The following is a 13,574-nucleotide window of genomic DNA, read 5'->3' on the forward strand; positions in this document are numbered from 1 at the left end:
GTTAGTTTACGTAGCTTAACCCAGGTAGAACCTTTTTGCCTCGGGGGATTCAATTCATAGTTTCGGGTAGAAGTAATCTTCGCCCGGGTTGTTTTACGTAGCTTAACCCAGGTAGAACCTTTTTGCCTAGGGGGATCCAGTTTATAGTTTCGGGTAGAAGTAATCTTCGCCCAGGCTTGTTTTTCGTAGCTTAACCCAGGTAGAACCTTTTTGCCTAGTGGGATCCAGCTCATAGTTCCGGGTAGAAGTACTCTTCTCCCAGGCTGTTTTTTGTAGCTTAACCCAAGTAGAACCTTTTCGGCTAGGGGGATCCAGATCATAGTTTTCGGGTAGAAGTACTCTTCGCATAGGCTATTTTTTGTAGCTTAACCCAGGTCGGACCTTTTCGCCTAGGGGGATCCAACTCATAGTTCCGGGTAGAAGTACTCTTTGCCCCGGTTGTTTTACGTAGCTTAACCCAGGTTGAACCTTTTTTTCTTGGGGGATCCAGCTCACAGTTCTGCGTAGAAGTATTCTTCGCTTAGGTTGTTTTATGTAGCTTAACCCAGGTAGAACCTTTTCGCCTAGGGGGATCCAGCTTATAGTTCTGGGTAGAAGTACTCTTCGCCCAGGCAGTTTTTCGTAGCTTAACTAGGTAGAACCTTTTTGCCTAGGGGGATCCAGTTCATAGTTCCAGGAAGAAGTACTCTTCGATCGGGTTAGTTTACGTAGCTTAACCCAGGTAGAACCGTTTTGCCTAGGGGGATCCAGATCATAGTTTCCGGGTAGAAGTACTCTTCGAATAGGCTATTTTTCCTAGCTTAACTCAGGTAGAACCTTTTCCCTTAGGGGGATCTAGCTCATAATTTCGGGTAGAAGTATTCTTCGCTTAGGTTGTTTTTCTTAGCTTAACCCAGGTAGAACCTTTTCTCCGAAGGCGATCCAGCTCATAGTTCTAGGTAGAAGTAATCTTTGCCCATGCTTGTTTTTCGTAGCTTAACCCAGGTAGAACCTTTTTGCCTAGGGGGATCCAGCTCATAGTTTCAGGTAGAAGTACTCTTTGCTTAGGTTGTTTTTCTTAGCTTAACCCAGGTAGAACATTTTCGCCTCTGGGGATCCAACTCATAGTTTCTGGGTAGAAGTACTCTTCGCCCAGGCTGTTTTCCGTAGCTAAACCAGGTAGAACCTTTTTGCCTAGGGGGATCCAGCTCATAGTTCAGGGTAGAAGTACTCTTCGCCCGGGTTGTTTTACGTAGCTTAACCCAGGTAGAACCTTTTTGCCTAGGGGGATCCAGTTCATAGTTTTGGGTAGAAGTAATCTTCGCCCGGGTTGTTTTACGTAGCTTAACCCAGGTAGAACCTTTTTGCCTAGGGGGATCCAGTTCATAGTTTCGGGTAGAAGTAATCTTCGCCCATGCTTGTTTTTCGTAGCTTAACCCAGGTAGAACCTTTTTGCCTAGGGGGATCCAGCTCATAGTTTCGGGTAGAAGTACTCTTTGCTTAGGTTGTTTTTCTTAGCTTAACCCAGGTAGAACATTTTCGCCTCTGGGGATCCAGCTCATAGTTTCTAGGTAGAACTACTCTTCGCCCAGGCTGTTTCTTATAGCTTAACCAGGTAGAACCTTTTTACCTAGGGGGATCCAGCTCACATTTCCGGGTAGAAATTCTCTTCGCCTAGGCTATTTTTTGTAGCTTAACCTAGGTAGAACCTTTTATCCTTGGGGGATCCAGCTCATAGTTCCGGGTAGAAGTACTCTTCGCCCATGCTGGTTTACGTAGCTTAACCCAGGTAGAACTTTTTCGCCTTGGGGGATCCAGCTCATAATTCCGGGTAGAAGTACTCTTCGCTAAGGTTATTTTACGTAGCTTAACCCAGGTAGAACCTTTTCGCCTAGGGGAACCAACTCATAGTTCCGGGTAGAAGTACACTTTGCTCGGGTTGTTTTACGTCACATAACCGAGGTAGAACCTTTTTTCCTAGGGGGATCCTACTCATAGTTTTGGATAGAAGTACTCTTCGCTCAGGTTGTTTTATGTAGTTTAACCCTGGTAGAACCTTTTCTCTTCAGGGGATCTAGCTAATAGTTCTGGGTAGAAGTACTCTTCGCCCAGGTTGTTTTATGTAGCTTAACTCAGGTAGAACCTTTTTGCCTAGGGGGATCTAGCTCATAGTTCCTGGTAGAAGTACTCTTCGCCCAGGCTTGTTTTTTGTAGCTTAACCCAAGTAGAACCTTTTTGCCGAGGGGATCCAGCTCATAGTTCCGGGTAGAAGTACTTTTTTCCCAGTCTTGTTTTTCGTAGTTTAACCCAAGTAGAACTTTTTCCTCTAAGGGGATCTAACTAATAGTTCCGGGTAGAAGTACTCTTCGCTCAGGTTTTTTTACGGAGCTTAACCTAGGTAGAACCTTTTCGCCTATGGGGATCTAGCTCATAGTTCCGGGTAGAAGTACTCTTCGCCCAAGCTGTTTTTCGTAGCTTAATCAGGTAGAACCTTTTTGTCTAGGGGGATCTAGCTCATAGTTCCGAGTAGAAGTACTCTTCGCCAAGGCTATTTTTCGTAGCTTAACCCAGGTAGAACCTTTTCGCCTAGGATGATTCAACTCATAGTTTTGGGTAGAAGTACTCTTTGCCCATGCTATTTTACGTAGCTTAACCCAGGTAGAACATTTTTTCCTAGGGGGATCCAGCTCATTGTTCCGGGTAGAAGTACTCTTCGCTCAGGATGTTTTTCGTAGCTTAACCCAGGTAGAACCTTTTCTCCTAAGGGGATCCAGATCATAGTTTCCGCGTAGAAGTACTCTTCGCTCAGGTTGTTTTACGTTTCTTAACCCAGGTAGAACCTTTTGGCCTAGGGGGATCCAGCTCATAGTTCCGGGTAGAAATACTATTCGCTCAGGATGTTTACGTAGCTTAACCCGGTTAGAACCTTTTCGCCTAAGGGGATCCAGGTCATAGTTTCGGGTAGAAGTACCCTTCGCTCAGGTTGTTTTACGTAGCTTAACCCAGGTAGAACCTTTTCGCCTAGGGTGATCCAGCTCATAGTTCCGGGTAGAAGTACTCATCATTTAGCTTGTTTTACGTAGATTAACCCAGGTAGAACCTTTTCGCCTAGGAGGATCCAACTCATAATTTCGGGTGGAAGTACTTTTTGCTCAAGCTATTTTACGTAGCTTAACCCAGGTAGAACCTTTTCGCCTAGAGGGATCCGGCTCATAGTTCCGGGTAGAAGTACTCTTTGCTCAGGATGTTTTACTTTGCTTAACCCAGGTAGAACCTTTTCGCCTAGGGGGATCCAGCTCATAGCTCCGGGAAGAAGTACTCTTCGCTGAGGTTGTTTTACGTAGCTTAACCCAGGTAGAACCTTTTCGCCTAGGGAGTTCCAGCTCATAGTTCCGGATAGAAGTACTCTTCGCTCAGGATGTTTTTCGTAGCTTAACCCAGGTAGAACCTTTTCTCCTAAGGGGATCCAGATCATAGTTTCCATGTAGAAGTACTCTTCGCTCAGGTTGTTTTACGTTTCTTAACCCAGGTAGAACCTTTTCACCTAGGGGGATCCAGTTCATAGTTCCAGGTGGAAGTACTCTTCGCTCAGGATGTTTACGTAGCTTAACCCAGGTAGAACCTTTTCACCTAGGGGGATCCAGCTCATAGTTTCGGGTATAAGTACTCTTCACTCAGGTTGTTTTACGTAGCTTAGCCCAAGTAGAACCTTTTCGCCTAGGGTGATCTAGCTCATAGTTCCGGGTAGAAGTACTCATCGCTCAGCTTGTTTTACGTAGATTAACCCAGGTAGAACCTTTTCGCCTAGGAGGATCCAACTCATAATTTCAGGTAGAAGTACTCTTTGCTCAAGCTATTTTACGTAGCTTAACCCAGGTAGAATCTTTTCGCCTAGGGGGATCCAGCTCATAGTTCCGGGTAGAAGTACTCTTCGCTCAGGTTCTTTTATGTAGCTTAACCCAGGTAGAACCTTTTTGCCTAGGGGGGATCCAGCTCATAGTTTCGGGTAGAAGTACTCTTCTCCCAGGCTTGTTTTTCGTAGCTTAACCCAGGTAGAACCTTTTCGCCTAGGGGTTTCCAAATCATATTTTTGTATAGGAGTACTCTTTGCCCAGGCTTGTTTTTCGTAGCGTAACCCAGGTAGAACCTTTTCATCTAGTGGGATCCAGCTCATAGTTCCGGGTAGAAGTACTCTTCATTCAAGTTGTTTTACATTGCTTAAACCAGGTAGAAATTTTTTGCCTCTGGGGATCCAGCTCCTAATTTCGGGTAGAAGTACACTTCGAATAGGCTATTTTTCCTAGCTTAACTCAGGTAGAACATTTTCCCCCAGGGGGATCCAGCTCATAATTTCGGGTAGAAGTATTCTTCGCTTAGGTTGTTTTTCTTAGCTTAACCCAGGTAGAACCTTTTTGCCTAAGGGGATCCAGCTCATAGTTTCCGGGTAGAAGTACTCTTCACCTAGGGTATTTTTTGTAGCTTAATCCAGGTAGAACCTTTTCGCCTAGGGGCATGCAGATCATAGTTTCCAGGTAGAAGTACTCTTCGCTCAGGATGTTTACGTAGCTTAACCCAGGTAGAACCTTTTCACCTAGGGGGATCTAGCTCATAGTTCTGGGTAGAAGTACTCTTCGCACAGGTTGTTTTACATATCTTAACCCAGGTAGAACCTTTTCACCTAGGAGGATCCAGCTCATAGTTCCGGGTAGAAGTACTCTTCGTTCAGGTTTATTTTTGTAGCTTAACCCAGGTAGAACCTTTTCAAGTTGGGGGTTCCAGCTCATACTTCCGGGTAGGAGTACTCTTCGCCCTGGCTTGTTTTTCGTAGCTTAACCCAGGTAGAACCTTTTCGCCTAGGGGGATCCTGCTTTTAGTTCCGCGTAGATGTACTCTTCACCCAGGATGTTTTACATATCATAACCCAGGTAGAACATTTTCGCCTAGGGGGATGCAGCTCATAGTTCCGGGTAGAATTACTCTTCGCTCAGGATGTTTTTCGTAGCTTAACCCAGGTAGAACCTTTTTGCCTAGTGGGATCCTGCTCACAGTTTTCGGGTAGAAGTACTCTTCGCTCAAGTTGTTTTACGTAGCTTAACCCAGGTAGAACCTTTTCGCATAGAGGGATCCAGCTCATAGTTCCGAGTAAAAATACTCTTCACTCAGGTTGTTTTACGTAGCTTAACCCAGGTAGAACATTTTCGCCTAGAGGGATCGAGCTCATAGTTCCGGGTAAAAGTACTCTTCGTTCAGGTTGTTTTACGTAGCGTAACCCTAGAAGAACCTTTTTGCCTAGGGGGATCCAGCTCATAGTTCTGGGTAGAAGTACTCTTCGCTCAGGTTGTATTACGTAGCTTAAACCAGGTAGAACCTTTTCTCCTAGGGGGATCCAGCTCATAGTACCGGGTAGAAGTACTCTTCGCTCAGGTTGTTTAACGTAGCTTAACCCAGGTTGAACCTTTTCGCCTAGGGGGATCCAGCTCATAGTTCCGGGTAGAAGTACTCTTTGCTCAGGTTGTTTTATGTAGCTTAACCCAGGTAGAACCTTTTTGCCTAGGGGGGATCCAGTTCATAGTTTCGTGTAGAAGTACTCTTCGCCCAGGCTTGTTTTTCGTAGCTTAACCCAGGTCGAACCTTTTTGCCTAGGGGGTTCCAGCTCATATTTCTGGGTAGGAGTACTCTTCGCCCAGGCTTGTTTTTCGTAGCTTAACCCAGGTAGAACCTTTTCGTCTAGGGGGATCCAGCTCATAGTTCTGGGTAGAAGTACTCTTCGCTCAGGTTGTTTTACGTAGCTTAACCCAGGTAGAACATTTTCGCCTCTAGGGATCCAGCTCATAGTTCCGGGTAAAAGTACTCTTCTCCCAGACTGTTTTTCGTATCTAAACCAGGTAGAACCTTTTTGTCTAGGGGGATCCAGCTCATAATTACGGGTAGAAGTTCTTTTCGCTCAGGTTGTTTTACGTAACATAACCCAAGTAGAACCTTCTCGCCTAGGGGGATGCAGCTCATAGTTCCGGGTAGAAGTACTCTTCGCTCAGGATATTTTTCGTAGCTTAACCCAGGTATAACCTTTTTGCCTAGTGGGATCCTGCTCACAGTTTTCGGGTAGATGTACTCTTCGCTCAGGTTGTTTTACGTAGCTTAACCCAGGTAGAACCTTTTCGCCTAGGGGGATCCAACTCATAGTTCCTAGTAAAAATACTCTTCACTCAGGTTGTTTTACGTAGCTTAACCCAGGTAGAACCTTTTCGCCTAGAGGGATCGAGCTCATAGTTCCGGTTAGAAGTACTCTTTGCTAGGGTTGTTTTACATAGCTTAACCTAGGCAGAACATTTTTGCCTAGGGGGATCCAGCTCATAGTTCGGGGTAGAAGTACTCTTCACCCAAGCTTGTTTTTTGTAGCATAACCCAGGTAGAACCTTTTCGCCTAGGGGGATCTAGCTCGTAGTTCCGGGTAGAAGTCCTCTTCGCTTAGGTTGTTTTATGTAGCTTAACCCAGGTAGAACCTTTTTGCCTAGGGGGATCCAGCTCATAGTTTCGGGTAGAAGTACTCTTCGCCCAGGCTTGATTTTCGTAGCTTAACCCAGGTATAACCTTTTTGCCTAGGGGGTTCCAGCTCATATTTCTGGGTAGGAGTACTCTTCGCCCAGGCTTGTTTTTCGTAGCTTAACCTAGGTAGAACCTTTTTGTCTAGGGGGATCTAGCTCATAGTTCTGGGTAGAAGTACTGTTCGCTCAGGTTGTTTTACGTAGCTTAACCCAGGTAGAACATTTTCGCCTCTAGGGATCCAGCTCATAGTTCTGGGTAAAAGTACTCTTCTCCAGACTGTTTTTCGTAGCTAAACCAGGTAGAACCTTTTTGTCTAGGGGGATCCAGCTTATAATTACGGGTAGAAGTTCACTTCACCCAGGTTGTTTTACATAGCTTAAACCAGGTAGAATCTTTCGCCTAGGGGGATCCAGCTCACATTTTTGGGTAGAAGTACGCTTCGCCCAGGCTTGATTTTCTTAGCTTAACCCAGGTAGAACTTTTTTCCTAAGGGGATCCAGCTCATAGTTTCCGGGTAGAAGTACTCTTCTCCCAGGGTATTTTTCGTAGCTTAACTCAGGTAGAACCTTTTCTCCTAGGGGGATCCAGATCATAGTTTCCGGGTAGAAGTACTCTTCGCTCAGGATGTTTATCTAGTTTAACCAAGGTAGAACCTTTCCACCTAGGGGGATCCAGCTCATAGTTCCAGGTAGAAGTACTCTTCGCACAGGTTGTTTTACATATCTTAACCCAGGTAGAACCTTTTCACCTAGGGGGATCCAGCTCATAGTTCCGGGTAGAAGTACTCTTTGTTTAGGTTTATTTTCGTAGCTTAACCCAGGTATAACCTTTTCGCCTAGGGGGTTCCAGCTCATAGTTTCCGGTAGAAGTACTCTTCGCTCAGGTTGTTTTATATAGCTTAACCCAGGTAGAACCTTTTCGCCTTTGGGGATCCAGCTCATAGTTCCAGGTAGAAGTACTCTTCGCCCAGGCTGTTTTTCGTAGCTTAACCAGATAGAACCTTTTTGCCTAGGGGGATCCAACTCACAGTTCCAGGTAGAAATTCACTTCGCCCAGGCAATTCTTTGTAGCTTAACCCAGGTAGAACCTTTTCTCCTAGGGGGATCCAGCTATTAGTTCCACGTAGAAATACTTTTTGCCCAGTCTATTTTACGTAGCTTAACCCAGGAAGAACCTTTACGCCTAGGGGGATCCAGCTCATAGTTCCGGGTAGAAGTACTCTTTGCTCAGGTTGTTTTTCGTAGCTTAACCCAGGTATAACATTTTCGCATAGAGGGAACCAGCTCACAGTTTCCGGGTAGAAGTACTCTTCGCTTAGGTTGTTTTACGCAGCTTAACCCAGGTTGAACCTTTTCCCCTTGGGGGATCCAGATCATAATTCTGGGTAGAAATACTCTTCACTCAGATTTTTTTACGCAGCTTAACCCAGGTCGAACCTTTTCGCCTAGAGGGATCGAGCTCATAGTTCCGGGTAGTAGTACTCTTCTTTCAGGTTGTTTTACGTTGCGTAACCCAGGTAGAACCTTTTCGCCTAGGGGATCTAGGTCATAGTTTTGGGTAGAAGTACTCTTCACTCAGGTTGTTTTACGTAGCTTAACCCAGGTTGAACCTTTTCTCCTAGGGGAATCCAGCTCATAGTATCGGGTAGAAGTACTCTTCGCTCAGGTTGTTTAACGTAGCTTAACCCAGGTAGAACCTTTTCACCTAGGGGGATCCAGCTCATAGTTCCGGGTAGAAGTACTCTTCGCTCAAGTTGTTTTATGTAGATTAACCCAGGTAGAACCTTTTTTCCTAGGGGGGATCCATCTCATAGTTTCGGGTAGAACTACTCTTCGCCTAGGCTTATTTTTCGTAGCTTAACCCAGGTAGAACCTTTTCGCCTAGGTAGATCCAGCTTATATTTCTGGGTAGCAGTACTCTTCGTCCAGGCTTGTGTTTCTTTGCTGAACCCAGGTAGAACCTTTTTGCCTAAGGGGATCCTACTCATAGTTCTAGGTAGAAGTACTCTTCGCTCAGGTTGTTTTACGTAGCTTAACCCAGGTAGAACCTTTTCGCCTAGGATGATCCAGCTCATTAGTTCTGGGTAGAAGTACTCTTCGCTCACGTTATTTTACGTAGCTTAACCCACGTAGAATCTTTTGCCTAGAGGGATCCAGCTCATAGTTCTGGGTAGAAGTACTCTTCGCCTAGGCTTGATTTTCTTAACTTAACCCAGGTAGAACCTTTTTGCCTAAGGGGATCCAGCTCATAGTTTCCGGGTAGAAGTACTCTTCTCCCAGGGTATTTTTCGTAGCTTAACCAAGGTAGAACATTTTCGCCTAGAGAGATCTAGATCATAGTTTTCGAGTAGAAGTACTCTTCGCTCAGGATGTATACGTAGCTTAACCCAGGTAGAACATTTTCGCCTACGGGGATCCAGCTTATAGTTCCAGGTAGAAGTACTCTTCACCCTAGTTGTTTTACATATCTTAACCCAGGTAGAACCTTTTCGCCTAGGGGGATCCAACACATAAATCCGGATAGAAGTACTCTTCGTTCAGGTTTATTTTCGTAGCTTAACCCATGTAGAACCTTTTCGCCTAGGGAGTTCCAGCTCATAGTTCCGGGTAGAAGTACTCTTCGCTCAGGTGGTTTTACATAGGTTAACCCAGGTAGAACCTTTTCGCCTCTAGGGATCCAGCTCATAGTTCCGGGTAGAAGTACTCTTCGCCCAGGCTATTTTTCGTAGTTTATCTCGGTAGAACCCTTTTGCCTAGGGTGATCCCGCTCATAGTTCCGGTTAAAAGTACTCTTCGCTCAGGATGTTTTTCGTAGCTTAATCCAATTATAACCTTTTTGCCTAGGGGGATCTAGCTCACAGTTTTCGGGTAGAAGTACTCTTCGCTCAGGTTGTTTAACGTAGCTTAACCCAGGGAGAACCTTTTCTTCTAAGGGGATCCAGCTCATAGTTCCGGGTAGAAGTACTCTTCACTCAGGTTGATTTACGTAGCTAAACCCTGGTTGAACCTTTTCACCTAGAGGGATCGAGCTCATAGTTCCGGGTAGAAGTACTCTTCATTCAGGTTATTTTACGTAGCGTAACCCAGGTAGTACCTTTTCGCCTAGGGGGATCCAGCTCATAGTTTTGGGTAGAAGTACTCTTCGCTCAGGTTGTTTTACGTAGCTTATCCCAGGTAGAACCTTTTCTCCTAGGGGGATCCAGCTTATAGTACCGGGTAGAAGTACTCTTCGCTCAGGTTGTTTTACGTAGCTTAACCCATGTAGAACCTTTTCGCCTAGGGAGATCCTGCTCAAAGTTCCGGGTAGAAGTACTCTTCGCTCAGATTATTTTACGTAGCTAAACCCAGGTAGAACCTTTTCGCCTAGAGGGATCAAGCTCATAGTTCCGGTTAGAAGTACTCTTCGCTAGGGTTGTTTTACATAGCTTAACCTAGGCAGAACATTTTTGCCTAGGGGGATCCAGCTCATAGTTCGGGGTAGAAGTACTCTTCACCCAAGCTTGTTTTTTGTAGCATAACCCAGGTAGAACCTTTTCGCCTAGGGGGATCTAGCTCGTAGTTCCGGGTAGAAGTCCTCTTCGCTTAGGTTGTTTTATGTAGCTTAACCCAGGTAGAACCTTTTTGCCTGGGGGGATCCAGCTCATAGTTTCGGGTAGAAGTACTCTTCGCCCAGGCTTGTTTTTCGTAGCTTAACCCAGGTATAACCTTTTTGCCTAGGGGGTTCCAGCTCATATTTCTGGGTAGGAGTACTCTTCGCCCAGGCTTGTTTTTCGTAGCTTAACCTAGGTAGAACCTTTTTGTCTAGGGGGATCTAGCTCATAGTTCTGGGTAGAAGTACTGTTCGCTCAGGTTGTTTTACGTAGCTTAACCCAGGTAGAACATTTTCGCCTCTAGGGATCCAGCTCATAGTTCTGGGTAAAAGTACTCTTCTCCAGACTGTTTTTCGTAGCTAAACCAGGTAGAACCTTTTTGTCTAGGGGGATCCAGCTTATAATTACGGGTAGAAGTTCACTTTACCCAGGTTGTTTTACATAGCTTAAACTAGGTAGAATCTTTCGCCTAGGGGGATCCAGCTCACATTTTTGGGTAGAAGTACGCTTCGCCCAGGCTTGATTTTCTTAGCTTAACCCAGGTAGAACATTTTTCCTAAGGGGATCCAGCTCATAGTTTCCGGGTAGAAGTACTCTTCTCCCAGGGTATTTTTCGTAGCTTAACTCAGGTAGAACCTTTTCTCCTAGGGGGATCCAGATCATAGTTTCCGGGTAGAAGTACTCTTCGCTCAGGATGTTTATCTAGTTTAACCAAGGTAGAACCTTTCCACCTAGGGGGATCCAGCTCATAGTTCCAGGTAGAAGTACTCTTCGCACAGGTTGTTTTACATATCTTAACCCAGGTAGAACCTTTTCACCTAGGGGGATCCAGCTCATAGTTCCGGGTAGAAGTACTCTTTGTTTAGGTTTATTTTCGTAGCTTAACCCAGGTATAACCTTTTCGCCTAGGGGGTTCCAGCTCATTGTTTCCGGTAGAAGTACTCTTCGCTCAGGTTGTTTTATATAGCTTAACCCAGGTAGAACCTTTTCGCCTTTGGGGATCCAGCTCATAGTTCCAGGTAGAAGTACTCTTCGCCCAGGCTGTTTTTCGTAGCTTAACCAGATAGAACCTTTTTGCCTAGGGGGATCCAACTCACAGTTCCAGGTAGAAATTCACTTCGCCCAGGCAATTCTTTGTAGCTTAACCCAGGTAGAACCTTTTCTCCTAGGGGGATCCAGCTATTAGTTCCACGTAGAAATACTTTTTGCCCAGTCTATTTTACGTAGCTTAACCCAGGAAGAACCTTTACGCCTAGGGGGATCCAGCTCATAGTTCCGGGTAGAAGTACTCTTTGCTCAGGTTGTTTTTCGTAGCTTAACCCAGGTATAACATTTTCGCCTAGGGGGAACCAGCTCACAGTTTCCGGGTAGAAGTACTCTTCGCTTAGGTTGTTTTACGCAGCTTAACCCAGGTTGAACCTTTTCCCCTTGGGGGATCCAGATCATAATTCTGGGTAGAAATACTCTTCACTCAGGTTTTTTTACGCAGCTTAACCCAGGTCGAACCTTTTCGCCTAGAGGGATCGAGCTCATAGTTCCGGGTAGTAGTACTCTTCTTTCAGGTTGTTTTACGTTGCGTAACCCAGGTAGAACCTTTTTGCCTAGGGGATCTAGGTCATAGTTTTGGGTAGAAGTACTCTTCACTCAGGTTGTTTTACGTAGCTTAACCCAGGTTGAACCTTTTCTCCTAGGGGAATCCAGCTCATAGTATCGGGTAGAAGTACTATTCGCTCAGGTTGTTTAACGTAGCTTAACCCAGGTAGAACCTTTTCACCTAGGGGGATCCAGCTCATAGTTCCGGGTAGAAGTACTCTTCGCTCAAGTTGTTTTATGTAGATTAACCCAGGTAGAACCTTTTTTCCTAGGGGGGATCCATCTCATAGTTTCGGGTAGAACTACTCTTCGCCCAGGCTTGTTTTTCGTAGCTTAACCTAGGTAGAACCTTTTTGTCTAGGGGGATCTAGCTCATAGTTCTGGGTAGAAGTACTGTTCGCTCAGGTTGTTTTACGTAGCTTAACCCAGGTAGAACATTTTCGCCTCTAGGGATCCAGCTCATAGTTCTGGGTAAAAGTACTCTTCTCCAGACTGTTTTTCGTAGCTAAACCAGGTAGAACCTTTTTGTCTAGGGGGATCTAGCTTATAATTACGGGTAGAAGTTCACTTCACCCAGGTTGTTTTACATAGCTTAAACCAGGTAGAATCTTTCGCCTAGGGGGATCCAGCTCACATTTTTGGGTAGAAGTACGCTTCGCCCAGGCTTGATTTTCTTAGCTTAACCCAGGTAGAACTTTTTTCCTAAGGGGATCCAGCTCATAGTTTCCGGGTAGAAGTACTCTTCTCCCAGGGTATTTTTCGTAGCTTAACTCAGGTAGAACCTTTTCTCCTAGGGGGATCCAGATCATAGTTTCCGGGTAGAAGTACTCTTCGCTCAGGATGTTTATCTAGTTTAACCAAGGTAGAACCTTTCCACCTAGGGGGATCCAGCTCATAGTTCCAGGTAGAAGTACTCTTCGCACAGGTTGTTTTACATATCTTAACCCAGGTAGAACCTTTTCACCTAGGGGGATCCAGCTCATAGTTCCGGGTAGAAGTACTCTTTGTTTAGGTTTATTTTCGTAGCTTAACCCAGGTATAACCTTTTCGCCTAGGGGGTTCCAGCTCATAGTTTCCGGTAGAAGTACTCTTCGCTCAGGTTGTTTTATATAGCTTAACCCAGGTAGAACCTTTTCGCCTTTGGGGATCCAGCTCATAGTTCCAGGTAGAAGTACTCTTCGCCCAGGCTGTTTTTCGTAGCTTAACCAGATAGAACCTTTTTGCCTAGGGGGATCCAACTCACAGTTCCAGGTAGAAATTCACTTCGCCCAGGCAATTCTTTGTAGCTTAACCCAGGTAGAACCTTTTCTCCTAGGGGGATCCAGCTATTAGTTCCACGTAGAAATACTTTTTGCCCAGTCTATTTTACGTAGCTTAACCCAGGAAGAACCTTTACGCCTAGGGGGATCCAGCTCATAGTTCCGGGTAGAAGTACTCTTTGCTCAGGTTGTTTTTCGTAGCTTAACCCAGGTATAACATTTTCGCCTAGGGGGAACCAGCTCACAGTTTCCGGGTAGAAGTACTCTTCGCTTAGGTTGTTTTACGCAGCTTAACCCAGGTTGAACCTTTTCCCCTTGGGGGATCCAGATCATAATTCTGGGTAGAAATACTCTTCACTCAGGTTTTTTTACGCAGCTTAACCCAGGTCGAACCTTTTCGCCTAGAGGGATCGAGCTCATAGTTCCGGGTAGTAGTACTCTTCTTTCAGGTTGTTTTACGTTGCGTAACCCAGGTAGAACCTTTTTGCCTAGGGGATCTAGGTCATAGTTTTGGGTAGAAGTACTCTTCACTCAGGTTGTTTTACGTAGCTTAACCCAGGTTGAACCTTTTCTCCTAGGGGAATCCAGCTCATAGTATCGGGTAGAAG

This window comes from Nicotiana tabacum, chromosome 2 (genome assembly GCF_000715075.1).
Source record: "Nicotiana tabacum cultivar K326 chromosome 2, ASM71507v2, whole genome shotgun sequence".
Taxonomy (NCBI): domain Eukaryota; kingdom Viridiplantae; phylum Streptophyta; class Magnoliopsida; order Solanales; family Solanaceae; genus Nicotiana; species Nicotiana tabacum.